The sequence below is a fragment of the Pristiophorus japonicus genome, unplaced genomic scaffold (assembly GCF_044704955.1).
Source record: "Pristiophorus japonicus isolate sPriJap1 unplaced genomic scaffold, sPriJap1.hap1 HAP1_SCAFFOLD_221, whole genome shotgun sequence".
Lineage (NCBI taxonomy): Eukaryota > Metazoa > Chordata > Chondrichthyes > Pristiophoridae > Pristiophorus > Pristiophorus japonicus.
The window spans coordinates 446,941-473,949 of record NW_027251919.1 but is presented as its reverse complement, the minus strand read 5'-3'; the positions used below and the strand labels follow the sequence as shown (position 1 = coordinate 473,949).

Genomic DNA, 27,009 nt, shown 5'->3' with positions numbered 1-27,009 from the left:
GCAGATGGGGAGAGTGAGTGGGAGGAGAGGAAGGAGTGAGAGAAGGATAGAGAGTGAGGGGGAAGGAAAGAGGGGGAAGGGGAGAGAGGGGAATGAGTGAGAGATGGGGAAAATGAGATAGAGAGAAAAAGATGTTGGATGGGGAAGGAAGAGAGAGATTTGGAAGGGGAGAGTGAGTGCAAGAGAAATGAGCCTGTTGATCCAGGACCGATCACAGAGCTGTTTAATATTTATAATTAAACACCTTGTTACTTTAAGAGAATTTAAATACTGGGCTAATTTTGAATCAGTCCCAGTGAAATTTGAACTCACATCCCCTGGTTTATTAAACCAGTGCTCTAACCCCTGAGCTATGAAGCCACCTACTATAGCAAATACAGGGGAAGGAGCAGGAAAGAGAGGTGAAGGGAAAAGAGAGAGTGGAAGGAGTGAGAGAGAGGGGGAAGGGGAGTCAGAGGTTCATGGGAGAGAGAGCGAGGAAAGAGAGAGAGATGGGAAGGCAAGAGAGGGAGGAGACAGGAGAGAGAGAAAGGAAGGGGAGAGAGAGTGAGAATCTGAAAAGAAAGGGAGAAGAGAGAGAGAGGAGGAGGGAGGGGAGAGAGGGGAACGGGAGAGGGTGAGCGAGGGGAATGAGTGAGTGATGGGGAAAGCGAGAAAAAGATGTGGTACAGGTCGTGATGGGAGCTTGTTGTTTCAGGCATGTTGATTATTGACAATTAAACCCCTTGTTAATTGACAGTGAATTTAAACACTGAGCTAATTTTGAGTAGGCCCCAGTGAGATTTGAACCCACAACTCCTGGTTTATTAGACCAGCGCTCCAACCCCTGAGCTATGGAGCCAGCAACTTGGATGAGGACAGGGGAAGGAACAGGAAAGAGAGAGAGAGGGGAAGGAGTGGGAAAGAGCGGGAGGGAGGGGAAGGGGAGAGAGTGGGGAAGGAATGAGAGAGTGGGGGAAGGGGAGACAGAGAGGAAGAGAGAGGGAGCATAGGAGAGAGAGAGTGGGGTGGGGAAAGAGAGGTTAAGGGAAAAGAGGGAGAAGGAATAAGATAGCGATGGGATTTGAGTACAGGGGCAGGGAGATGTTACTACAGTTGTACAGGGCCTTGGTGAGGCCACACCTGGAGTATTGTGGACAGTTTTGGTCTCCTAACTTGAGGAAGGACATTCTTGTTATTGAGGGAGTGCAGCGAAGGTTCACCAGACTGATTCCCGGGATGGCGGGACTGACCTATCAAGAAAGATTGGATCGACTGGGTTTGTATTCACTGGAGTTCAGACGAATGAGAAACATATAACATTCTGACGGGTTTAGACAGGTTAGATGCAGGAAGAATGTTCCCGATGTTGGGGAAGTCCAGAACCAGAGGTCACAGTCTAAGGATAAGGGGTAAGCCATTTAGGACCGAGATGAGTAGAAACTTCTTCACCCAGAGAGTGGTGAACCTGTGGAATTCTCTACCACAGAAAGTTGTTGAGGCCAATTCATTAAATATATTCAAAAAGGAGTTAGATGTAGTCCTTACTACTCGGGGGATCAAGGGGTATGGCGAGAAAGCAAGAATGGGATACTGAAGTTGCATGTTCAGCCATGAACTCATTGAATGGTGGTGCAGGCTCGAAGGGCCGACTCCTGCAAAAATTTTCTATAGAGAGAGAGGGGAACAACCTGAAAGGAAAGGGAGAAGAGAGAGAGACAGAGGCAAAGAATGATGGACAGTGAATTTAAACACTGAACTAATTTTGAGTAGGCCCCAGTGAGATTCGAACTCACAACCCCTGAGCTATGGAGCCACCTGTAACACCAGCCCCTGTTTGCATCTTATTATTGTTAACAAGGAGGTGGGGCCTGAATAATCATTCTTGGTGATTCATCCCTGAACATTCACAGAATCTTACAGCACACAAGAGGGAAATAGTGAGAGAGGGAAGGGGAGAGAGATGGGAAAGCGAGAGAGGAAGGAGACAGGGGAGAGAGAAAGGAAGGGGAGAGAAGGGAGAATGGGGAGAATCTGAAAAGAAATGGAAAAGTGAGAGAGAGAGGAGAGAGAAGATAGGGGAAGGGGAGAGGTAGAATGAAAAGGGAGAGGGGGCATGAGAGAGAGGGGGCAGGGGAGAGAGGGGGAGGGGAGAGAGTGGGTAGCGGAGAGAGGGGGAGGGGAGAGAGGGGGAGGGGAGAGAGAGGGAAGATAGAGGAGGAAGGAGAGAGTGGGGAAGGGGTGAGGGAGAATGAAAGTAGAGAGGGAAGGGGAGAGAGGAGAGAGAGGGGAAGGGGAAAGAGAGGGTGAAAGAGTGAGACCGAGCGGGGAAGGGGAGAGAGAAGGAGAATCTGAAAAGAAAGGGAGAAGAGAGAGAGAGGAGGGACCGGAGAGAGGGGAACGGGAGAGGGTGAGAGAGTAGAATGAGTGAGATACGGTAAAAAGATGTAGAACAGGTCGTGATGGGGAAGGAAGAGAGAGGAGCCTGTTGTTCCAGGGTCGGTCTCAGGGCTGTTTAATATTTATAAACAAAGCCCTTGTTAATTGACGGTGAATTTAAACACTGAGCTAATTTTGAGTAGGCCCCAGTGAGATTTGAACCCACAATCCCTGGTTTACTAGACCAGTGCTCTAACCCCTGAGCTATGGAGCCACCTGCCCTAGAAAAGCCAGGGGAAGGAGCAGGAAAGGGAAAAGAGAGCATGGGGAAGGAGAGAGAGAGGGAGGAGAAGGGCAGTGAGAGAGTGGAAGGGGAGAGTGAGGGGAAAGGGGAGGAAGGGGAGAAGAGAGGGGGGAAGGTGAGAGACAGGGGAAGGAGAGAGATGGGGAAGGAGAGAGAGGGGATGGGGAGAGAGGGAGGGGAAGGGGAGAGAGAGAGGGGAAGGGGAGAGTGAGGGGGAAGGGGAGAGAGTGGGGAAGGGGAGAGAGAGGGGGGAAGGGGACAGTGAGGGGGAAGGGGAGAGAGTGGGGAAGGGGAGAGAGAGGCGAAGGAGAGAGAGAGAGGGGCAGAGGAGAGGGAGGAGAAAGGGGAGAGAGGGAGGGAGAGAGAGAGGGAAAGGAGAGAGAGAGGGGAAGGGGAGAGTGAGGGGAGGAAATGGGTAGAGGAGAGAGAAGGAACGGGTGAGAGAGAGGGGAAGATGTGAGAGAGAGGAGAGAGGGGGAAGGTGAAAGAGAGGGAGGGGAAGGGGAGAGAGAGGGGAATGAGTGAGAGATGGGGAAAGCGAGATAGTGGGAAAGGGAGAGAGGGGTAAAAAGATGTAGAACGGGTCATGATGGGGAAGGGAGAGAGAGAGTGTAAGAGAGATGAGAAGAGGAGAGGGGGAAGGGTGTGAGGGGAGCCTGTTGTTCCAGAGTTGGTCTCGGAGCTGTTTAATATTTATAATTAAACCCCTTGTTAATTGACGGTGAATTAACGACTGAGCTAATTTTAAATAGGCCCCAGTGAGATTTACGAGACCAGTGCTCTAACCGTTGAGCTATGGAGCCAAGTGTACTGGCAAAGACAGGAGAAGGAGCAGGAAAGAGAGGGGAAGGGAACGAGAAAGTAGAATGGGAGAGAGAGAGGGGAAGAGGAAAGAGAGGGAGGGGAATGGGGTAAAAAGATGTAGAACGGGTCGTAATGTGATGGAAAGAGAGAGCAGCAGAGAGGAGAAAGAGTGGTTCGGGGAGAGAGGGAGAGGCAGCAGCGTGAGAGAAATGGGAAGTGGGAGTGAGAGAAAGTGTGGAAGGGGCGGGGAGAGAGAGAGAGGGGAAGGAGTGAAATAGATCGGAGAAGGGGAGAGAGAGAGGCAAACAAACGAGTGAGAGATGAGAGGAAAGGGAAAGTGAGAGAGAGAGGAAGGGGGAGAATCTGAAAAGTGGGAAAGAATAGGGAGGAGGGAGAGACTGGTATTTAAATACCAAACTAATTTTGAGAAGGCCCCAGTGAGATTTGAACTCACGACCCCTGGTTTACAAGACCAGTGTTCTAACCCCTGAGCTATGGAGCCACCTGTTTTTGAAAAGAGAGAGAGGGAGGGGAAAGAGATGTTAAGGGGAGAGAGGGAAGGAGTGAGAAAGAGTGGGTAAGTCGAGAGTGGAAGGGGAAAGAGAGAGGGAACGTGGAGAAAGGGGAAGGGGAGAGAGGGAGGGAAAGTGGAGAAAGGGGAAGGAGTGAGAGAGAGAGGGAAGTGGAGACTGGGAGAAAGAGAGGGGCAGGGGAGAGAGCGAGGGAAGGGGAAAGAGAGGTTAAGGGAAGAGAGGGGAAGAAGTGCGAAAGAGAGGGGAAGGGGAGAGAGCGGAAGGGGAGAGAGATGGGAAGGAGTGAAAGAGGGGTTAAGGGAGAAAAAGCAGAAGAGGAGAGAGGGGGGAAGGAGTGAGAGAGAGGGGGAAGGGGAGAGAGGGGGAAGGAGTGAGCGAGAGTGGGAAGGGGAGAGAGGGGGAAGGATTGCGAAAGAGAGGGGAAGAGGAGAGAGCGGAAGGGGAGAGAGATGGGAAGGAGTGAAAGAGGGGTAAAGGGAGAAAAAGGAGAAGGGGAGAGAGGGGGGAAGGAGTGAGAGGGAGGGGGAAGGGGAGAGAGGGGGAAGGAGTGAGAGAGAGTGGGAAGGGGAGAGAGAGGGAGGGGAGGGGAAGGGGAGAGAGGGTGCAGAAGTGACAGAGAGGGGGAAGGGGAGAGAGAGGGAAGGAGTGAGAGAGAGGAAGGGGGGAGAGATGGGAAGGCGAGAGAGGGAAGAGACAGGGGAGAGAGAAAGGAAGGGGAGAGAGAGGGAGAATGGGGAGAATCTGAAATGAAAGGGAAAAGTGAGAGAGAGGAGAGAGGGGAGGGAAGATAGGGGAAGGGGAGAGGAGAGTGAAAAGGCAGAGGGGGCATGGGAGAGTGTGGGTAGGGGAGAGATGGGGAGAGAGAGGGAAGATAGAGGAGGAAGGAGAGAGAGGGGAAGGAGTGAGAGAATGAAAGTAGAGAGGGAAGGGGAGAGAGGAGAGAGAGGGGAAGGGGACAATGAGACAGGGGAAGGGGAGACAGGAGAAGGGGAGAATGAGACAGGGGAAGGAGAGAGAGGGGATGGAGAGAATGAGACAGGGGAAGGAGAGAGAGGTGAAGGGGAAAGAGAGGGTGAAGGAGTGAGTTCGAGGGGGGAAAAAGGGAGAGAGAGTGTAAGAGAGATGAGAAGAGGAGAGGGGGAAGGGTGTGCGGGGAGCCTGTTGTTCCAGGGTCGGTCTCAGAGATGTTAAACATCCAGAGAGAGAAGGGGAGAGAAAGGGGGAAGGAAAGAGGTGAGGAAGGGGAGAAAGAGTGGGGAAAGGGGAGAGAGGGGGAAGGAGTGAGAGAGAGGTGCAGGAGCGAGATATAGAGGGTAACGAGTGTGTAAGAGTGGGAAGGGGAGAGAGAGCGAGGGGGAGGAGAAAGGGAAGGGGAAAGAGTGAGGGGAGAGAGGAGGAAGGGAGATGAGAGGGGGAAGGGAGAAGAGAGGGGGAAGCAGAGTGAGAAACGGGGAAAGCGAGATAGTTGGAAAGGGAGAGAGGGGTAAAAAGACTCATGATGGGGAGGGCAGAGAGAGACAAAAGGGTACAAGGAAGGCCTGTTGTTCCTCAGTCAGTCTGAGAGATATTAAACATTTGTAATTAAAAACCTTGTTAACTGACAGCAAACTTAAATATTAAGTTCAGTTTGAATAGGTCCCAGTGAGATTTAAACTGACGACCCCTGATTTACAAGACCAGTGCTCTGACCCCTGAGCTATGGAGCTACCTGTAACACCAGCTCCTGTTTACATCTTACTATTGTTAACAAGGAGGTGGGGCCTGAATAATCATTCTCGGTGATTCATCCCTGAACATTGACAGAATCTTACAGCACACAAGGAGGGCCATTCGGCCCATCGTGTCGGTGTCGGCTGTGTGAAAGAGATTATTCCCACTCCGCCCCACCCCCCACCCCTGCCCTCCCCGCTCCACCCCCCGCTCTACCCCTCCTCCCTGCTACCTGCCCTCCCCCCGGTGTTTAGCAGCTTTGAAAGTGGATAAGTCTCATGCCCGGATGAAATGTATCCCAGGCTGTTGAGTGAAGCAAAAGAGGAAATAGCAGAGGCTCTGACCATCATTTTCCAATCCTCTCTGGCTTCAAGCATGGTACCATAGGACTGGAGGACTGCGAAGGTGGTACCTTTGTTTCAGAAGGGAGAAAGGGATAGACCGAGTAATTACAGACCAGTCAGCCTAACCTCCGTGGTGGGAAAATTATTGGAAAAATTCCTGAAGGACAGGATAAATCTACATTTAGAAAGACACGGGTTAATCAGGGACAGTCAGCACGGATTTGTTGAGGAAAGTTCCTGTCTGACTAACGATTGAATTTTTCGAGGAGGTAACCAGGAGGGTTGATGAGGGCAGTGTGTATGATGTAGTGTATATGGAGTTTAGCAAAGCTTTCGATAAGGTCCCACATGGCAGACTGGTCACAAAAGTAAAAGGCCCTGGGATCCAGGGCAAAGTGGCAAGTTGGAGCCAAAATTGTCTCCGAGGCAGGAAGCAACGGGTAATGGTTGATGGGTGTTTTTGTGACTGGAAGGATGTTTCCAGTGGGGTTCCACAGGGCTCAGTGCTGGGTCCCTTGCTTTTTGTGGTATACATCAATGATCTAGACTTGAATATAGGGGGTATGATTAAGAAGTTTGCAGACGATACAGAAATATGCCGTGGGGTTGATAATGAAGAAGAAAGCTGTGGACTGCAGGAAGATATCGATGAACTGGTCAGGTGGGCAGAACAGTGGCAAATGGAATTTAATCCAGAGAGGTGTGAGGTCATGCATTTGGGGAGGTCTTACAAGGCAAGGGAATATACATTAAATGGTAGGACACTGAGAAGTGGAGAGGAACAGAGGGACCTTGGAGTGCAGGTCCACAGATCCTGAAGGTAGCAGGCCAGGGGGATAAGGTGGTTAAGACGGCATACGGAATGCTTGCCTTTATTAGTCGAGGCATAGAATACAAGAGCAGGGAGGTTATGCTCGAACTGTATACAACACTGGTTAGGCCACAGCTGGAGTACTGCGTGCAGTTCTGGTCACCACATTACAGGAAGGATGTGATTGCACTGGAGAGGGTGCAGAGGAGATTTACCAGGATGTTGCCAGGACTGGAAAACTTTAGCTATGAAGAAAGATTGGATAGGCTGAGGCTGTTTTCCTTGGAACAGAGGAGGCTGAGGGGAGATTTAATTGAGGTGTATAAAATTATGAGAGGCCTGGATAGAGTGGAGAAGAAGGACCTATTTCCCCTTCGCAGAGGGGTCAATAACCAGGGGGCACAGATTTAAAGTAATTGTGTTTGAAGAATGAGGAGTGGTCAGTGAAACGCTCAGATTGTGTCTCATCCCCCAGACTCCTGCCTCCGTCTCTTCAATATTGGCTTCTCAACATCGATATATCGGGTCTTTCACGTAGTAAAACATCCCTCGGCTACTCAGTCACAATCTGTCCCAATCTCTCTGCCTCTCTGTCTCTCTGTCTCTCACTCTCACTCTATCACATGTTCTGCCTTTATGTATCTCTTACTATCTCTCACTTTCTCTCTGTCTCTCGCGGGGGAAAGGGAGAGAGGGAAGGGGAGAGAGCGAAGGGGAGAGAGGGGGAAGGGGTCAGATGGAATTGAAAAGAGAGGGAGAGGGAGGAGGCAGTGGAGTGAGAAGGGAATAGAGAGAAGGGAGGGGAGAGAGAGGGGAACAAGTGAGAGAGGGAAGGGGAGAGAAAGCGGGAAGGAAAGAGGGGAGGAAGGGGAGAAAGAGTGGGGAAAGGGGAGAGAGTGTGGAAGGAGTGAGAGAGGGGTGTAGGAGTGAGATATAGAGGGTAACGAGTGTGTAAGAGTGGGAAGGGGAGAGAGAGCGAGGGGGAGGAGAAAGGGAAGGGGAGAGAGTGAGGGGAGAGAGGGGGAAGAGAGATGAGAGGGGGAAGGGAGAAGAGAGGGGGAAGCAGAGTGAGAAATGGGGAAAGCGAGATAGTTGGAAAGGGAGAGAGGGGTAAAAAGACTCATGATGGGGAGGGCAGAGAGAGACGAAAGGGTACGAGGAAGGCCTGTTGTTCCTCAGTCAGTCTCAGAGATATTAAACATTTATAATTAAAAACCTTGTTAACTGACAGCAAACTTAAATATTAAGTTCATTTTGAGTCGGTCCCAGTAAGATTTGATCTCACAACCACTGATTTACAAGACCAGTGCTCGAACCCCTGAGCTATGGAGTGAATGGAAGGGGTGATAGATGGAAAGGAGTGAAAGTGGGGTAAAGGGAGAGAAAGGAGAAGGGGAGAGAGGGGGGAAGGAGTGAGAGAGAGGGGGAAGGGGAGAGAGGGGGGAAGGAGTGAGAGAGAGGAGGAAAGGGAGATAGGGAGAGGAAGGGGAGAGAGAGAGGCGGGGAGAATGTAGAAAGGCGGAGAGAGGGGAAGGAGTAGGAAATAGGAAAGAGGGAAGAGAGAGGGGAAGGGGAAAGAGAGGGAGGGGAAGAAGAGGGAGAAGGGGAGAATCTCTAAGGAAAGGAAAGGAGAAAAAGACAGGAGGGCACCTGCTCTGGGAAAGACAGGGGAAGGAGCAGGAAAGAGAGGGGAAGGGAAAAGAGAGAGTGGAAGGAGTGAGAGAGAGGGGGAAGGGGAAAGAGAGAGGGGAAGGGGAAAGAGATGGGAAGGCGAGAGAGGGAGGAGACAGGGGAGATAGAAAGGAAGGGGAGAGAGAGGGAGAATGGGGAGAATCTGAAAAGAAAGGGGAAAGTGAGAGAGAGGAGAGAGGGGAGGGAAGATAGGGGAAGGGGAGAGGACGAGTGAAAAAGGAGAGGGGGCAGGGGAGAGTGTGGGTCGGGGCGAGAGAGGGAGGAGAGAGAGTGGGAAGATATAGGAGGAAGGAGAGAGAGGGGAAGGAGTAGGAAATAGGAAAGAGGGAAGAGAGAGAGGAAGGGGAAAGAGAGGGAGGGGAAGAAGAGGGAGAAGGGGAGAACCTCTAAGGAAAGGGAAAGGAGAGAAAGACAGGAGGGCACCTGCTCTGGGAAAGACAGGGGAAGGATCTGGGGAGAGAGAGGGGGGAAGGGAGTGAGAGAGGGAAAGGAGTGAGAGAGGGAAGGAGAGAGAGAGTGGAAGGGGAGAGAGAGGGAAGGAGAGAGAGAGAGAGGCAGGAGAGAGAGAGAAGGGGAGAAGAGGCAGGGAAGGGAAAGAGCGGGAACGGATGGGGAGAGTGAGTGTAAGGAGGGGAAGGAGTGAGAGAAGAGCGAGGGAAAAGGATCGAGAGTGAGGGGGAAGGAAAGAGGGTGTGGTGAGGGAGGGGGAAGGGGAGAGATGGGAATGAGTGAGAGATGGGGAAAATGAGATAGAGAGAGAGGGAGAAAAAGATGTAGAATGGGGAAGGGAGAGAGAGATTTGGAAGGGAAGAGTCAGTGTCAGAGAAATGAGCCTGTTGATCCAGGATCGGTCACAGAGCTGTTTAATATTTATAATTAAAGAACTTATTAACTAACAGCAAACTTAAATACTGAGTTAATTTTGAGCGGGCCCCAGTGAGATTTGAACCCACGACCCCTGATTTACTAGACCAGTGCTCTAACCCCTGAGCTATGGAGCCACCTGCACTGTGAAAGACAGGGGAAGGAGCAGGAAAGTGAGGGGAAGGGAAAAGAGAGAGTGGAAGGAGTGAGAGAGAGGGGGAAGGGGAAAGAGAGAGGGGAAGGGGAGAGAGATGGGAAGGCGAGAGAGGGAGGAGACAGGGGAGATAGAAAGGAAGAGGAGAGAGAGGGAAAATGGGGAGAATCTGAAAAGAAAGGGGAAAGTGAGAGAGAGGAGAGAGGGGAGGGAAGATAGGGGAAGGGGAGAGGGCGAGTGAAAAGGCAGAGGAGAGAGTGGGTAGGGGAGAGAGAGGGAAGATATACGAGGAAGGAGAGAGAGGGGAAGGGGTGGGGAGAGAATGAAAGTAGAGAGGGGAAGGGGAGAGAGGGGAAGGAGAGAATGAGACAGGGGAAGGAGAGAGAGGGGACGGGGAAAGAGAAGGTGAAGGAGTGAGACCGAGCGGGGAAGGGGAGAGAGAGGGAGAATCTGAAAAGAAAGGTAGAAGAGAGAGAGAGAGGGGAAGGAGAGAGAGGGAGGGAAGGAGTGAGAGAATGAAAGTAGAGAGGGAAGGGGAGAGAGGAGGAAGGAGAGAGGAGGAAGGGGAAAGAGAGGGTGAAGGATTGAGACTGAGCGAGGAAGGGGAGAGAGGGGGAGAATCTGAAAAGAAAGGGAGAAGAGAGAGAGAGAGGGGAAGGAGAGAGAGGGGAAGGAGTGAGAGAATGAAAGTAGAGAGGGAAGGGGAGAGAGGTGGAAGGAGAGAGAGGGGAAGGGGAAAGAGAGGGAGAATCTGAAAAGAAAGGGAGAAGAGAGAGAGAGAGAGGAGGGAGGGGAGAGAGGGGAAGGGGAGAGGGTGAGAGAGGGGAATGAGTGAGAGATGGGGAAAACGAGATAGCGGGAAAGGGAGAGAGGTGTAAAAAGATGTAGAACGGGTCGTGATGGAGAAGGGAGAGAGAGTGTAAAAGAGACAAGAAGAGAAGAGGGGGAAGGGTGTGAGGGGAGCCTGTTGTTCCAGGGTCAGTCTCGGTGCTGTTTAATGTTTATAATTAAACCCCTTGTTAATTGACGGTGAATTTAAATACTGAGCTCATTTTGAGTAGGCCCCAGTGAGATTTAAACTCACGACTCCTGGTTTACATTACCAGTGATCCAATCCCTGAAACATACAAAAAGAGAAAATAGGTACAGGAGTCGGCCATTCGGCCCTTCGATCCTGCACCCTCATTCAATAAGATCATGGCTGATCATTCACCTCAGTACCCCTTTCCTGCTTTCTCTCAATACGCCTAGATCCCTTTAACCGTAAGGGCCATATCTAACTCCCTCTTGAATATATCCAATGAACTGGCATCAACAACTCTCTGCGGCAGGGAATTCCACAGGTTAACAACTCTCTGAGTGAAGAAGTTTCTCCTCATCTCGGTCCTAAATGGCCTACCCCTTATCGTTAGACTGTGTCCCCTGGTTCTGGACTTCCCCACCATCGGGAACATTTTTCCTGCATCTAACCTGTCCAGTCCCGTCAGAATTTCCTTTGTTTCTATGAGATCCCCTCTCATCCTTCTAAATTCCAGTGAATAAAGGCCCAGTTGATCCAGTCTCTCCTCATATGTCAGTCCAGCCATGCCAGGAATCAGTCTGGTGAAACTTCACTGCACTCCCTCAATTGCAAGAATGTCCTTCCTTAGATTAGGAGACCAAAACTGAGCTATGGAGACACCTGCTCTGGGAAAGACAGGGAAAGGAAAAGAGAGTGGAAGGGAAAAGAGAGAGTGGAAGGGGAGAGAGAGAGGGGCAAGGTGAATGAGAGGGAAGGGAAAGGAGTTAGAGAGAGGGTGGGGAATGGGAGAGAGAGGGGAAGGGGAGAGAGTGGGGAAGGGGAGAGATCGGGGAAGGGGAGAGAGAGGGGAACGGGAGAGAGTGGGGTACGGGAGAGAGAGGGGAACGGGAGAGAGTGGGGAAGGGGAGAGAGAGGGGAACGGGAGAGAGAGGGGAAGGGGAGAGAGAGGGGATGGGGTAAAAAGATGTAGAACGGTCGTAATGCGATGGAAAGAGAGAGCGGAAAGAGTGGTTAAGGGAAGAGAGGGGGAAGGAGTGAGAAAGAGTGGAGAAGGGGAGAGAGCAGAAGGGGAATGAGAGAGTTGCAGCAGAGAGATGGGAAGGGGAAGGGGAGAGACGGGAAGGAGTAAGAGAGAGGGGGAAGGGGCGACAGGGAAGGGAAGGGGAGAGAGGGGGGAAGGGATGGAGAGAGGGAAAGGAGAGAGAGAGAGGAAGGATTGTGAGAGACGGAAGGTGAGAGAGGGGGAAGGGGAGAGGGTGAGGCGAGGGAGGGGGAAGGATGAAGAGGCGAATGAGTGGGAGACGGGGAAAGCGAGACAGTGGGAAAGGCAGAGAGGGGTAAAAAGATGTAGCACGGGTCGTGATGGGGAAGGGAGAGAGAGATTTGGAAGGGGAGAGAGAGTGTAAAAGAGATGAGAAGAGGAGAGGGGCGCCTGTTGTTCCAGGGTCGGTCTCCAAAGCGGGAAAGAGTAAAAAGAGACAGAATGTGCAGTGATGGGGAAACCAGGGAGAGAGGGAGAAAGGGAAAGGACGGGTAAGGAGAACAGGAGAGACTTTTGTTCCAGGTCTGGTCTTGGAGCTGTTTAATATTTATAATTAAACACCTTGTTAATTGACGCAAACTTAAATTTAATACTGAGCTCGTTTTGAGAAGGCCCCAGTGAGATTTGAACTCATGACCCCTGGTTTACGAGCCCAGTGCTCTAACCCCTGAGCTATGGAGCCACCTGCTCTGGGAAATCCAGGGGAAGGAGCAGGAAAGAGAGAGGAAGGGAAAAGAGAGAGTGGAAGGAGTGAGAGAGAGGGGAAGAGGAAAGAGAGGGGTAGGAGTGAGAGAGAGAGGGGGAAGGGGAGAGAGTGGGTGAAGGTGTGAGAGCGCGGTGAATGGGAGAGAGGGGGAAGGGAGAGAGTGGTTGGGGTGAGAGTGAGAGTAACGAGTGTTTAAGAGCGGGAAGGGGAGAGGGGGGAAGGGGATAGACGGGGGAAGGGGAGAGAGGGGGGAAGGGGAGAGAGGGGGAAGAGGAGAGAGGGGAAGGGGAGAGAGAGTGGGGGAGGAGGAGAGAAAGGGGGAGAGTGGGGAGAGAGCGGGGAGGGAGAGAGAAAGAGTTAGAGGGGGGAATGGGTCAGAGGGGAGGGGGAGAGCCTGATGGGAAAGGGGAGAGCAAGAGCGAGGGAAGGAGAGAAACGGAGGAGGGAGAGGGGCGAGAAGAGTGGAGCCAGGGGAGGGGAAGGAGAGAAGGGGTGAGAAAATGGGTCGAGGAGAGAGAGGGAATGGGTGAGAGAGAGAAAGATGTGAAAGAGAGGGGAAAGGGAAAGAGAGGGGAAGGGGAGAGACCGAGGAACGGGAGAGAGAGGGGAAGAGGAGAGAGAGGGGAAGGGGAGAGAGAGGGGAAGGGGAGAGACCGGGGAACGGGAGAGAGAGGGGAAGAGGAGAGAGAGGGGAAGGGGAGAGAGAGGGGAACGGGAGAGAGTGGGGAAGGGGAGAGAGTGGGGAAGGGGAGAGAGAGGGGAACGGGAGAGAGCGGGGAAGGGGAGAGAGAGGGGAACGGGAGAGAGAGGTGAAGGGGAGAGAGGGGGAATGGGAGAGAGAGGGGAACGGGAGAGAGTGGGGAAGGGGAGAGAGAGGGGAAGGGGAGAGAGAGGGGAAGGGGAGAGAGTGGGGAAGAGGAGAGAGTGGGGAAGGGGAGAGAGAGGGGAAGGGGAGAGAGTGGGGAAGGGGAGAGAGAGGTGAAGGGGAGAGAGTGGGGAACGGGAGAGAGAGGGGAACGGGAGAGAGTGGGGAAGGGGAGAGAGAGGGGAAGGGGAGAGAGAGGGGAAGAGGAGAGAGAGGGGAAGGGGAGAGAGTGGGGAAGAGGAGAGAGTGGGGAAGGGGAGAGAGTGGGGAAGGGGAGAGAGTGGGGAAGGGGAGAGAGAGGTGAAGGGGAGAGAGTGGGGAACGGGAGAGAGAGGGGAACGGGAGAGAGTGGGGAAGGGGAGGGGAAGGGGAGAGAGTGGGGAAGGGGAGAGAGCGGGAAGGGGGAGAGAGAGGGGAATGAGTGATAAAGAGAAACGTGGAAAGCGAGAGAGCGGGAAAGATTAAAAAGAGTCAGAATGTGTAGTGATGGGGAAAGCAGGGAGAGAGGGAGAAGGGGAAAAGAGGAAAAGAGAACAGGAGAGCCTTTTGAACGGGTTAGTGGGCAAAGGAGAGAGAGTGTAAGAGATATGGGGAAGGGAGCCTGTTGTTTCAGGGTCAGTCCTGGAGCTGTTTAATATTTATAATTAAAGTCCTTGTTAATTGACGGTGAATTTGAACACTGAGCTAATTTTAAGTAGGCCCCAGTAAGATTTGAACTCGCAACCCCTGGTTTACAAGACCAGTGCTCTAACCCCTAAAACATAGAAACGTAGAAAATAGATGCAAGAGTCGGCCATTCGGCCATTCAATATGATCATGGCTGATCATTCCCTCAGTACCCCTTGATCCCTTTAGCCGTAAGGGCCATATCTAACTCCCTTTTGAATATATCCAAAGAACTGGCCTCAACAACTTTCTGTGGTAGAGAATTCCACAGGTTCACAATTCTCTGAGTGAAGAAGTTTCTTCTCATCTCGGTCCTAAATGGCTTACCCCTTATCCTTAGACTGTGTCCCCTGGTTCTGTACTTCCCCAACATCGGGAACATTCTTCCCACATCTAACCTGTCCAGTCCCGTCAGAATTTTATACATTTCTATGAGATCCCCTCTCATTCTTCTCAACTCCAGTGAATAAATGCCCAGTCGATCCAGTCTCTCCTCCTATGTCAGCCATGCCATCCCGGGAATCAGTCTGGTGAATCTTCGCTGCACTCCCTCAATAGCAAGAATGTCCTTCCTCAGATTAGGAGACCAAAACTGAGCTATGGAGCCACCTGCTTTGGGAAAGACAGGGGAAGGAGCAGGAAAGAGAGGGCAAGGGAAAAGAGAGAGTGGAAGGAGTGAGAGAGAGGGAAGGGGAGAGAGAGGAAGGGGAAGGGGAGAGAGAGAAGGGAAGGGGAAAGCGAGGGAAGGGAATGGGGTAAAAAGATGTAGAACGTAATGCGATGGAAAGAGAGAGCAGCAAAGAGGGGAAAGAGGGAGAAGGAGTGAGAGAGAGGCAGGCGTGTGAGAGACATGGGAAGTGGGAGTGAGAGAAAGGGAGAAAGGGTGGAAGGGGCGGGGAGAGAGAGAGGGGAAGGAGTGAAATAGATAGGAGAACGGGAGAGAGAGAGGCAAACTTGCAAGTGAGAGGTGAGGGGAAAGGGAAAGTGAGAGGGAGGGGTAGGGGGAGAATCTGAAAAGTGGGAAAAAACAGGGAGGAGGGAGAGACTGGTATTTAAAAAGTGGACTAACTTTGAGTAGGCCCCAGTGAGATTTGAACTCACGACCCCTGGTTTACAAGACCAGCACTCTAACACATGAACTATGGAGCCACCTGTTTTTAGAAAGACAGGTGAAGGGAAAAGAGAGAGTGGAAGGAGTGAGAGAGAGGGGGAAGGGGAGAGAGAGGGAGGGGAAGGGGAGAGAGAAAGAGAGGTTAAGGGGAGAGAGGGAAGGAGTGAGAAAGAGTGGGTAAGTCAAGAGTGGAAGGGGAGAGAGAGAGGGAAAGTGGAGAAAGGGGAAGGGGAGAGAGAGAGAGGGAAGTGGAGACTGGGAGAAAGAGAGGGGCGGGGAGAGAGAGAGGGAAGGGGAAAGAGAGGTTAAGGGAAGAGAGGGGGAAGGAGTGAAGGAGAGGGGAAGGGGAGAGAGATGGGAAGGAGTGAGAGAGAGGGGGAAGGGGAGAGAGGGGGAAGGAGTGAGAGAGAGGGGGGAGGGGAGTCAGGGGGGACGGAGTGAGAGAGAGGGGGAAGGGGAGAGAGGGGGACGGAGTGAGAGAGAGAGGGAGGGGGAGACAGGGAGAGGAAGGGGAGAGAGAGATGGAGGGGAAAGAGAGGTTAAGGGGAGAGAGGGAAGGAGTGAGAAAGAGTGGGTAAGTCGAGAGTGGAAGGGGAGAGAGAGAGGGAAAGTGGAGAAAGGGGAAGGGGAGAGAGGGAGTGAAAGTGGAGAAAGGGGAAGGAGTGAGAGAGAGAGGGAAGTGGAGACTGGGAGAAAGAGAGGGGCAGGGAAGAGAGCGAAGGAAGGGGAAAGAGAGGTTAAGGGAAGAGAGGGGGAAGGAGTGCAAAAGAGAGGGGAAAGGCAGAGAAAGGAGAAGGGGAGAGAGATGGGAAGGAGTGAAAGACAGGGGGAAGGGGAGAGAGGGAGGAAGGAGTGAGAGTGAGGGGAAAGGGGAGACAGGGAGAGGAAGGGGAGAGAGAGAGGCGGGGAGAATGTAGAAGGGGGAAGAGAGGGGGAGGAGTAGGAAAGAGGGAAGAGAGTGGGTAAGGGGAAAGAGAGGGAGGGGAAGAAGAGAGAGAAGGGGAGGATCTGAAAGGAAAGGGAAAGGAGAGAGAGACAGGAGGGCACGTGCTCTGGGAAAGACAGGGGAAGGAGCTGGGGAGAGAGAGAGTGGAAGGGAGGGAGAGTGGAAGGGAGGGAGAGAGGGAAAGGAGGGAGAGAGGGAAAGGAATGATAGAGGGAAGGAGAGAGAGGCAGGAGAGAGAGAGAGAAGGGGAGACAGAGGCAGGGAAGGGAAAGAGGGTGGGGTGAGGGAGGGGGAAAGGGAGAGAGGGGAATGAGTGAGAGACGGGTAATAGGAGATAGCGAGAAAAAAGATGTAGAATGGGGAAGGGAGAGAGAGATTTGGAAGGGGAGAGAAAGTGTAAGAGAAATGAGCCTGTTGATCCAGGATCAGTCTTGGAGCTGTTTAATATTCATAATTAAAGACCTTGTTAACTAACAGCAAATTTAAATATTGAGCTCGCTTTGAGTAGGCCTCAGTGAGATTTGAACCCACGACCCCTGGTTTACTAGACCAGTGTTTTAACCCCTGAGCTATGGAGCCACCTTCGCTGAGAAAGACAAGGGAAGGAACAGGAAAGAGAGGGGAAGGGAAATGAGAGAGTGGAAGGAGAGACAGAGAGGGGGAAGGGGAGAGAGGGGGAGGGGAAGGGGAGAGAGGGGGCAGAAGTGACAGAGAGGGGGAAGGGGAGAGAGAGGGAAGGAGTGAGAGAGAGGAAGGGTGGAGAGATGGGAAGGCGAGAGAGGGAGGAGACAGGGGAGAGAGAAAGGAAGGGGAGAGAGAGGGAGAATGGGGAGAATCTGAAAAGAAAGGGAAAAGTGAGAGAGAGGAGAGAGGGGAGGGAAGATAGGGGAAGGGGAGAGGGAGAGTGAAAAGGGAGAGGGGGCAGGAAAGAGTGTGGGTAGGGGAGAGAGGGGGAGGGGAGAGAGAGGGAAGATAGAGGAGGAAGGAGAGAGAGGGGAAGGAGTGAGAGAATGAAAGTAGAGAGGGAACGGGAAAGAGGAGAGAGAGGGGAAGGGGAGAATGAGACAGGGGAAGGGGAGAGAGGAGAAGGGGAGAATGAGACAGGGGATGGAGAGAGAGGGGATGGAGAGAATGAGACAGGGGAAGGAGAGAGAGGGGAAGGGGAAAGAGAGGGTGAAGGAGTGAGTTCGAGCGGGGAAAAAGGGAGAGAGAGTGTAAGAGAGATGAGAAGAGGAGAGGGGGAAGGGTGTGAGGGGAGCCTGTTGTTCCAGGGTCGGTCTCAGAGATGTTAAATATCCAGAGAGAGAAGGGGAGAGAAAGGGGGAAGGAAAGAGGTGAGGAAGGGGAGAAAGAGTGGGGAAAGGGGGGAGACGGGAAAGGAGTGAGAAAGATGTGCAGGAGCGAGATATAGAGGGTAACGAGTGTGTAAGAGTGGGAAGGGGAGAGAGAGCGAGGGGGAGGAGAAAGGAAATGGGAGAGAGTGAGGGGAGAGAGGGGGAAGGGAGAAGAGAGGGGGAAGGGAGAAGAGAGGGGGAAGCAGAGTGAGAAATGGGGAAAGCGAGATAGTTGGAAAGGGAGAGAGGGGTAAAAAGACTCATGATGGGGAGGGCAGAGAGAGACGAAAGGGTATGAGGAAGGCCTGTTGTTCCTCAGTCAGTCCCAGAGATATTAAACATTTATAATTAAAAACCTTGTTAACTGACAGCAAACTTAAATATTAAGTTCATTTTGAGTAGGTCCCAGTAAGATTTGAATTCAAGCCCCCTGATTTATAAGACCAGTGCTTTACCCCCTGAGCTATGGAGCCATCTGTAACACCAGCTCCTGTTTACATCTTACTATTGTTAACAAGGAGGTGGGGCCTGAATAATCATTCTCGGTGATTCATCCCTGAACATTGACAGAATCTTACAGCACACAAGGAGGGCCATTCGGCCCATCGTGTCGGTGTCGGCTGTGTGAAAGAGATTATTCCCACTCCGCCCCACCCCCCACTCCCCACCCCTGCCCTCCCCGCTCCACCCCCACTCTACCCCTCCTCCCTGCTACCCGCCCTTCCCCTGGGGTTTAGCAGCTTTGAAAGTGGATAAGTCTCAGGCCCGGATGAAATGTATCCCAGGCTGTTGAGTGAAGCAAAAGAGGAAATAGCAGAGGCTCTGACCACCATTTTCCAATCCTCTCTGGCTTCAAGTGTGGTACCAGAGGACTGGAGGACTGCGAAGGTGGTACCTTTTTTTAAGAAGGGAGAAAGGGATAGACCGAGTAATGACAGACCAGTCAGCCTAACCTCTGTGGTGGGAAAATTATTGGAAAAATTCCTGAAGGACAGGATAAATCTACATTTAGAAAGACACGGGTTAATCAGGGACAGTCAGCACGGATTTGTTGAGGGAAGTTCCTGTCTGACTAACGATTGAATTTTTCGAGGAGGTAACCAGGAGGGTTGATGAGGGCAGTGTGTATGATGTAGTGTAGATGGAGTTTAGCAAAGCTTTCGATGAGGTCCCACATGGCAGACTGGTCACGAAAGTAAAAGCCCATGGGATCCAGGGCAAAGTGGCAAGTTGGAGCCAAAATTGTCTCAGAGTCAGGAAGCAAAGGGTAATGGTTGACGGGTGTTTTTGTGACCCCGTGAACTTTTTTCTCGTACAGTAACCTTTTATGATGGGGAGAGAGAGAGCGTGGAAGGGGGGGCGCGGGGGGCCGAGAGAGAAAGAGCGCTGAACGGGAGAGTGAGAGAGAGAAAGGGAGAAGGGTAGAGAGAGAGAAGGGGAGAATCAGAAAGGAAAGGAAAAAATGAGAGAGAGGAGATGGAAAGTGAAAAGGCAGAGGCGGGAGAAATGGCAGTCATATATTTAAATACAAAACTAATTTTGAGAAGGCCCCAGTAAGATTTGAACCCACGAACCCTGGTTTACAAGATCAGTGTTCTAACCCCTGAGCTATGGAGCCACCTGCTTTGGAAAAAACACGGGAAGGAGCAGGAAAGAGAGAGGAAGGGAAAAGAGAGAGTGGAAGGAGTGAGAGAGAGGTGAAGTGGAGAGAGAGGGAGAAGGGGAAAGAGAGAGAGGGGAAGGGGAGAGAGGGGAAGGAGTGAGAGAAAGAGAAGTGGAGACTGGGAGAAAAAGAGAGGGGCAGGGGAGAGAGCAAGGGAAGGGGAAAGAGAGGTTAAGGGAAGAGAGGGGGAAGGATCGAGAGTGAGGGGGAAGGAAAGAGGGTGTGGTGAGGGAGGGGGAAGGGGAGAGAGGGGAATGACTGAGAGATGGGGAAAATGAGATAGAGAGAGAGGGAGAAAAAGATGTAGAATGGGGAAGGGAGAGAGAGATTTGGAAGAGAAGAGTCAGTGTAAGAGAAATGAGCCTGTTGATCCAGGATCGGTCAGAGAGCTGTTTAATATTTATAATTAAAGAACTTATTAACGAACAGCAAATTTAAAAACTGAGCTAATTTTGAGCAGGCCCCAGTGAGATTTGAACCCACGACCCCTGGTTTACTCGACCAGTGCCCTAACCCCTGAGCTATGGAGCCACCTGCACTGAGAAAGACAGGGGAAGGAGCAGGAAAGTGAGGGGAAGGGAAAAGAGAGAGTGGAAGGAGTGAGAGAGAGGGGGAAGGGCAAAGAGAGAGGGGAAGGGGAGAGAGATGGGAAGGCGAGAGAGGGAGGAGACAGGGGAGATAGAAAGGAAGGGGAGAGAGAGGGAGAATGGGGAGAATCTGAAAAGAAAGGGGAAAGTGAGAGAGAGGAGAGAGGGGAGGGAAGATAGGGGAAGGGGAGAGGGCGAGTGAAAAGGCAGAGGAGAGAGTGGGTAGGGGCGAGAGAGGGAGGGGAGAGAGAGGGAAGATATAGGAGGAAGGAGAGAGAGGGGAAGGGGTGGGGAGAGAATGAAAGTAGAGAGGGGAAGGGGAGAGAGGGGAAGGAGAGAATGAGACAGGGGAAGGAGAGAGAGGGGACGGGGAAAGAGAAGGTGAAGGAGTGAGACCGAGCGGGGAAGGGGAGAGAGAGGAAGAATCTGAAAAGAAAGGGAGAAGAGAGAGAGAGAGGGGAAGGAGAGAGAGGGAGGGAAGGAGTGAGAGAATGAAAGTAGAGAGGGAAGGGGAGAGAGGAGGAAGGAGAGAGGAGGAAGGGGAAAGAGAGGGTGAAGGAGTGAGACTGAGCGAGGAAGGGGAGAGAGGGGGAGAATCTGAACAGAAAGGGAGAAGAGAGAGAGAGAGAGGGGAAGGAGAGAGAGGGGAAGGAGTGAGAGAATGAAAGTAGAGAGGGAAGGGGAGAGAGGAGGAAGGAGAGAGAGGGGAAGGGGAAAGAGAGGGAGAATCTGAAAAGAAAGCGAGAAGAGAGAGAGAGAGAGGAGGGAGGGGTGAGAGGGGAAGGGGAGAGGGTGAGAGAGGGGAATGAGTGAGAGACGGGGAAAATGAGATAGCGGGAAAGGGAGAGAGGTGTAAAAAGATGTAGAACGGGTCGTGATGCAGAAGGGAGAGAGAGTGTAAAAGAGACAAGAAGAGAAGAGGAGGAAGTGTGTGAGGGGAGCCTGTTGTTCCAGGGTCAGTCTCGGTGCTGTTTAATGTTTATAATTAAACCCCTTGTTAATTGACGGTGAATTTAAATACTGAGCTCATTTTGAGTAGGCCCCAGTGAGATTTAAACTCACGACTCCTGGTTTACATTACCAGTGCTCCAATCCCTGAAACATACAAACAGAGAAAATAGGTACAGGAGTCGGCCATTCGGCCCTTCGATCCTGCACCCTCATTCAATAAGATCATGGCTGATCATTCACCTCAGTACCCCTTTCCTGCTTTCTCTCCATACGCCTAGATCCCTTTAACCGTAAGGGCCATATCTAACTCCCTCTTGAATATACCCAATGAACTGGCATCAACAACTCTCTGCGGCAGGGAATTCCACAGGTTAACAACTCTCTGAGTGAAGAAGTTTCTCCTCATCTCGGTCCTAAATGGCTTACCCCTTATCGTTAGACTGTGTCCCCTGGTTCAGGACTTCCCCAACATCGGGAACATTTTTCCTGCAAGTAACCTGTCCTGTCCCATCAGAATTTCCTTCATTTCTATGAGATCCCCTCTCATCCTTCTAAATTCCAGTGAATAAAGGCCCAGTTGATCCAGTCTCTCCTCATATGTCAGTCCAGCCATGCCAGGAATCAGTCTGGTGAACCTTCACTGCACTCCCTCAATTGCAAGAATGTCCTTCCTTAGATTAGGAGACCAAAACTGAGCTATGGAGACACCTGCTCTGGGAAAGACAGGGAAAGGAGCAGGAAAGAGAGTGGAAGGGAAAAGAGAGAGTGGAAGGGAAGAGGGGCAAGGGGAATAAGAGGGAAGGGAAAGGAGTTAGAGAGAGGGTGGGGAATGGGAGAGAGAGGGGAAGGGGAGAGAGTGGGGAAGGGGAGGGATCGGGGAAGGGGAGAGAGAGGGGAACGGGAGAGAGTGGGGAAGGGGAGAGAGAGGGGAACGGGAGAGAGAGGGGAAGGGGAGAGAGAGGGGAAGGGGAGAGAGAGGGGAACGGGAGAGAGTGGGGAAGGGGAGAGAGAGGGGAACGGGAGAGAGAGGGGAAGGGGAGAGAGAGGGGATGGGGTAAAAAGATGTAGAATGGTCGTAATGTGATGGAAAGAGAGAGCGGAAAGAGTGGTTAAGGGAAGAGAGGGGGAAGGAGTGAGAAAGAGTGGGGAAGGGGAGAGAGCAGAAGGGGAATGAGAGAGGGGAAGCAGAGAGACGGGAAGGGGAAGGGGAGAGAGGGGAAGGAGTAAGAGAGAGGGGGAAGGGGAGACAGGGAGGGGAAGGGGAGAGAGGGGGGAAGGGATGGAGAGAGGGAAAGGAGAGAGAGAGAGGAAGGATTGTGAGAGACGGAAGGAGAGAGAGAGGGGGAAGGGGAGAGGGTGAGGCGAGGGAGGGGGAAGGATGAAGAGGCGAATGAGTGGGAGACGGGGAAAGCGAGACAGTGGGAAAGGCAGAGAGGGGTAAAAAGATGTAGCACGGGTCGTGATGGGGAAGGGAGAGAGAGATTTGGAAGGGGAGAGAGAGTGTAAAAGAGATGAGAAGAGGAGAGGGGTGCCTGTTGTTCCAGGATCGGTCTCCAAAGCGGGAAAGAGTAAAAAGAGACAGAATATGTCGTGATGGGGAAACCAGGGAGAGAGGGAGAAAGGGAAAGGACGGGTAAGGAGAACAGGAGAGACTTTTGTTCCAGGTCTGGTCTTGGAGCTTTTTATTATTTATAATTAAACACCTTGTTAATTGACGTAAACTTAAATTTAAATACTGAGCTAGTTTTGAGAAGGCCCCAGTGAGATTTGAACTCACGACCCCTGGTTTACAAGACCAGTGCTCTAACCCTTGAGCTATGGAGCCACCTGTTCTGGGAAATGCAGGGGAAGGAGCAGGAAAGAGAGAGGAAGGGAAAAGAGAGCGTGGAAGGAGTGAGAGAGAGGGGAAGAGGAAAGAGAGGGAAGGGGAGAGAGTGGGTGAAGGTGTGAGAGTGCGGTGAATGGGAGAGAGGGGGAAGGGAGAGAGGGGTTGGGGTGAGAGAGAGGGTAACGAGTGTTTAAGAGCGGAAAGGGGAGAGGGGGGGAAGGGGAGAGAGTGGGTGAAGGTGTGAGAGCGCGGTGAATGGGAGAGAGGGGGAAGGGAGAGAGGGGTTGGGGTGAGAGAGAGGGTAACGAGTGTTTAAGAGCGGAAAGGGGAGAGGGGGGGAAGGGGAGAGACGGGGGAAGGGGAGAGAGAGGGGGAGGGGAGAGAGGGGGACGAGGAGAGAGGGGAAGGGGAGAGAGAGGGGAACGGGAGAGAGTGGGGAAGGGGAGAGAGAGGGGAACGGGAGAGAGAGGGGAAGGGGAGAGAGAGGGGATGGGGTAAAAAGATGTAGAACGGTCGTAATGCGATGGAAAGAGAGAGCGGAAAGAGTGGTTAAGGGAAGAGAGGGGGAAGGATTGAGAAAGAGTGGGGAAGGGGAGAGAGCAGAAGGGGAATGAGAGAGGGGAAGCAGAGAGACAGGAAGGGGAAGGGGAGAGAGGGGAAGGAGTAAGAGAGAGGGGGAAGGAGAGACAGGGAGGGGAAGGGGAGAGAGGTGGGAAGGGATGGAGAGAGGGAAAGGAGAGAGAGAGAGGAAGGATTGTGAGAGACGGAAGGAGAGAGAGAGATAGAAGGGGAGAGGGTGAGGCGAGGGAGGGGGAAGGATGAAGAGGCAAATGAGTGGGAGACGGGGAAAGCGAGACAGTGGGAAAGGCAGAGAGGGGTAAAACGATGTAGCACGGGTCGTGATGGGGAAGGGAGAGAGAGATTTGGAAGGGGAGAGAGAGTGTAAAAGAGATGAGAAGAGGAGAGGGGTGCCTGTTGTTCAAGGGTCGGTCTCCAAAGCGGGAAAGAGTAAAAAGAGACAGAATGTGTAGTGATGGGGAAACCAGGGAGAGAGGGAGAAAGGGAAAGGACGGGTAAGGAGAACAGGAGAGACTTTTGTTCCAGGTCTGGTCTTGGAGCTGTTTAATATTTATAATTAAACACCATGTTAATTGACGTAAACTTAAATTTAAATACTGAGCTAGCTTTGAGAAGGCCCCAGTGAGATTTGAACTCACGACCCCTGGTTTACAAGACCAGTGCTCTAACCCCTGAGCTATGGGGTCACCTGCTCAGGGAAATGCAGGGGAAGGAGCAGGAAAGAGAGAGGAAGGGAAAAGAGAGAGTGGAAGGAGTGAGAGAGAGGGGAAGAGGAAAGAGAGGGGTAGGAGTGAGAGAGAGAGGGGGAAGGGGAGAGAGTGGGTGAAGGTGTGAGAGCGCGGTGAATGGGAGAGAGGGGGAAGGGAGAGAGGGGTTGGGGTGAGAGTGAGGGTAACGAGTGTTTAAGAGCGGGAAGGGGAGAGGGGGGAAGGGGATAGACGGGGGAAGGGGAGAGAGGGGGGAAGGGGAGAGAGGGGCAAGAGGAGAGAGGGGAAAGGGAGAGAGAGTGGAGGAGGAGGAGAGAAAGGGGGAGAGTGGGGAGAGAGTGGGGAGGGAGAGAGAAAGAGTTAGAGGGGGGAATGGGTCAGAGGGGAGGGGGAGAGTCTGATGGGAAAGGGGAGAGCAAGAGCGAGGGAAGGAGAGAAACGAAGGAGGGAGAGGGGCGAGAAGAGTGGAGCCAGGGGAGGGGAAGGAGAGAGGGGGGGAGAAAATGGGTCGAGGAGAGAGAGGGAATGGGTGAGAGAGAGGAAGATGTGAAAGAGAGGGGAAAGGGAAAGAGAGGGAGGAAAACGGGAGAGAGTGGGGAAGCGGAGAGAGTGGGGAAGGGGAGAGAGCGGGGAAGGGGAGAGAGAGGGGAACAGGAGAGAGTGGGGAAGGGGAGAGAGAGGGGAACGGGAGAGAGTGGGGAAGGGGAGGGGAAGGGGAGAGAGTGGGGAAGGGGAGAGAGCGGGGAGGGGGAGAGAGTGGGGAAGGGGAGAGAGCGGGGAAGGGGAGAGAGTGGGAAAGGGGAGAGAGAGGGGAACGGGAGAGAGTGGGGAAGGGGAGGGGAAGGGGAGAGAGTGGGGAAGGGGAGAGAGTGGGGAGGGGGAGAGAGTGGGGAAGGGGAGAGAGCGGGGAAGGGGAGAGAGCGGGGAAGGGGAGAGAGTGGGGAAGGGGAGAGAGCGGGGAGGGGGAGAGAGAGGGGAATGAGTGATAAAGAGAAATGGGGAAAGCGAGAGAGCGGGAAAGGTTAAAAAGAGGTAGAATGTGGAGTGATGGGGAAAGCAGGAGAAGGGGAAAAGAGGAAAAGGAGAGGTTAACAACTCTCTGAGTGAAGAAGTTTCTCCTCATCTCGGTCCTAAATGGCTTACCCCTTATCCTTAGACTGTGTCCCCTGGTTCTGGACTTCCCCAACATTGGGAACATTCTTCCTGCATCTAACCTGTCCTGTCCCATCAGAATTTTATACGTTTCAATGAGACCCCCTCTCATTCTTCTAAACTCCAGTGAATACAGGCCCAGTCGATCCAGTCTCTCCTCATATGTCAGTCCTGCCATCCAGGGAATCAGTCTGATGAACCTTCGCTGCACTCCCTCAATAGCAAGAATATCCTTCCTCAGATTAGGAGACCAAAACTGAGCTATGGAGCAACCTGCTCTGAGAAAGACAGGGGAAGGAGCAGGAAAGAGAGGGGAAGGGAAAAGAGAGAGTGGAAGGGGAAAGAGAGGGAGGGGAAGGGATGAGAGAGTGGGTAAAAAGATGTAGAAGGGGTTGCAATGCGATGGAAAGAGAGAGCAGCAGAGAGGGGAAAATGTGATTAAGTGGAGATAGGGAGAAGGAGTGAAATTGACAGGAGAAGGGGAGAGAGAGAGGCAAACAAGCAAGTGAGAGGTGAGGGGAAAGGGAAAGAGAGGGGCAGGGGGAGAATCTGAAAAGTGGGAAAGAATGACTGGTATTTAAATACTAAACAAATTTTGAATAGACCCCAGTGAGATTTGAACTCACGATCCCTCGTTTAAAAGACCAGTGCTCCAACACCTGAGCTCTGCAGCAACCTGTTTTGGGAAAGACAGGGGAAGGGAAAAGAGAGAGTGGAAGAAGTGAGAGAGAGGGGGAAGGGGAGAGAGTGCGGGATAAGGGGAGAGAGAGGTGGAGGGGAAAGACAGGTTAAGGGGAGAGAGGGAAGGAGTGAGAAAGAGTGGGTGAGTCGAGAGTGGAAGGGGAGAGAGAGAGGGAAAGTGGAGAAAGGGGAAGGGGAGAGAGGGAGTGAAAGTGAACATCCCTGAACATTCAAAGAATCTTACAGCACACAAGGAGGGCCATTCGGCCCATCGTGTCTGTGTCGGCTGTGTGAAAGAGATTATTCCCACTCCGCCCCACCCCCCATCCCTGCCCTCCCCGCTCCACCCCCGCTCTACCCCTCCTCCCTGCTACCCTTCCCCGCCGCCCTTCCCCCGGGGTTTAGTAGCTCTGAAAGTGGATAAGTCTCCAGGCCTGGATGAAATGTATCCCAGGCTGTTGAGCGAAGCAAAGGAGGAAATAGCAGAGGCTCTGACCATCATTTTCCAATCCTCTCTGGCTTCAAGTGTGGTACCAGAGGACTGGAGGACTGCGAAGGTGGTGCCTTTGTTTAAGAAGGGAGAAAGGGATAGACCGAGTAATGACAGACCAGTCAGCCTAACCTCCGTGGTGGGAAAATTATTGGAAAAACTCCTGAAGGACAGGATAAATCTACATTTAGAAAGACACGGGTTAATCAGGGACAGTCAGCACGGATTTGTTGAGGGAAGTTCCTGTCTGACTAACGATTGAATTTTTCGAGGAGGTAACCAGGAGGGTTGATGAGGGCAGTGTGTATGATGTAGTGTATATGGAGTTTAGCAAAGCTTTCGATGAGGTCCCACATGGCAGACTGGTCACAAAAGTAAAAGACCATGGGATCCAGAGCAAAGTGGCAAGTTGGAGCCAAAATTGTCAGAGTCAGGAAGCAAAGGGTAGTGGTTGATGGATGTTTTTGTAACTGGAAGGATGTTTCCAGTGGCGTTCCGCAGGGCTCAGTACTGGGTCCCTTGCTTTTTGTGGTATACATCAATGATCTAGACTTGAATATAGGGGGGTATGATTAAGAAGTTTGCAGATGATACAAAAATATGCCGTGGGGTTGATAATGAAGAAGAAAGCTGTGGACTGCAGGAAGATATCGATGAACTGGTCAGGTGGGCAGAACAGTGGTAAATGGAATTTAATCCAGAGAGGTGTGAGGCCATGCATTTGGGGAGGGCTAACAAGGCAAGGGAATACACATTAAATGGTAGGACACTGAGAAGTGTGGAGGAACAGAGGGATCTTGGAGTGCAGGTCCACAGATCTCTGAAGGTAGCAGGCCAGGTGGATAAGGTGATTAAGAAGGCATACGGAATACTTGCCTTTATTAGTCGAGGCATAGAATACAAGAGCAGGGAGGTTATGCTTGAACTGTACACAACACTGGTTAGGCCACAGCTGGAGTACTGCGTGCAGTTCTGGTCACCACATTACAGGAAGGATGTGATTGCACTGGAGAGGGTGCAGAGGAGATTTACCAGGATGTTGCCAGGACTGGAAAACTTTAGCCATGAGGAAAGATTGGATCGGCTGGGGGTTGTTTTCCTTGGAA

At 52.3% G+C, this 27,009-nt stretch overlaps 10 non-coding genes across 10 annotated transcripts; all 10 read right to left on the bottom strand.

The window, feature by feature from the left end:
- Positions 1 to 768: 768 nt before the first annotated feature.
- On the bottom strand, positions 769 to 841 carry trnai-aau (transfer RNA isoleucine (anticodon AAU)). The gene has a single exon. It is a non-coding gene; the product is annotated as a tRNA-Ile (tRNA).
- Positions 842 to 2,559: 1,718 nt separating this feature from the next.
- trnat-agu (transfer RNA threonine (anticodon AGU)) lies at positions 2,560 to 2,632 on the bottom strand. Its single transcript has one exon. It is a non-coding gene; the product is annotated as a tRNA-Thr (tRNA).
- Positions 2,633 to 3,895: 1,263 nt separating this feature from the next.
- Positions 3,896 to 3,968, bottom strand: trnat-ugu (transfer RNA threonine (anticodon UGU)). The gene has a single exon. It is a non-coding gene; the product is annotated as a tRNA-Thr (tRNA).
- Positions 3,969 to 9,484: 5,516 nt separating this feature from the next.
- Positions 9,485 to 9,557, bottom strand: trnat-agu (transfer RNA threonine (anticodon AGU)). Its single transcript has one exon. It is a non-coding gene; the product is annotated as a tRNA-Thr (tRNA).
- A 2,689-nt stretch (positions 9,558 to 12,246) lies between these two features.
- On the bottom strand, positions 12,247 to 12,319 carry trnat-cgu (transfer RNA threonine (anticodon CGU)). The gene has a single exon. It is a non-coding gene; the product is annotated as a tRNA-Thr (tRNA).
- A 2,631-nt stretch (positions 12,320 to 14,950) lies between these two features.
- On the bottom strand, positions 14,951 to 15,023 carry trnat-ugu (transfer RNA threonine (anticodon UGU)). Its single transcript has one exon. It is a non-coding gene; the product is annotated as a tRNA-Thr (tRNA).
- A 1,414-nt stretch (positions 15,024 to 16,437) lies between these two features.
- On the bottom strand, positions 16,438 to 16,510 carry trnat-agu (transfer RNA threonine (anticodon AGU)). The gene has a single exon. It is a non-coding gene; the product is annotated as a tRNA-Thr (tRNA).
- Positions 16,511 to 19,386: 2,876 nt separating this feature from the next.
- Positions 19,387 to 19,459, bottom strand: trnat-agu (transfer RNA threonine (anticodon AGU)). Its single transcript has one exon. It is a non-coding gene; the product is annotated as a tRNA-Thr (tRNA).
- Positions 19,460 to 22,218: 2,759 nt separating this feature from the next.
- Positions 22,219 to 22,291, bottom strand: trnat-ugu (transfer RNA threonine (anticodon UGU)). The gene has a single exon. It is a non-coding gene; the product is annotated as a tRNA-Thr (tRNA).
- Positions 22,292 to 23,486: 1,195 nt separating this feature from the next.
- On the bottom strand, positions 23,487 to 23,559 carry trnat-ugu (transfer RNA threonine (anticodon UGU)). Its single transcript has one exon. It is a non-coding gene; the product is annotated as a tRNA-Thr (tRNA).
- Between the last annotated feature and the right edge of the window lie 3,450 nt (positions 23,560 to 27,009).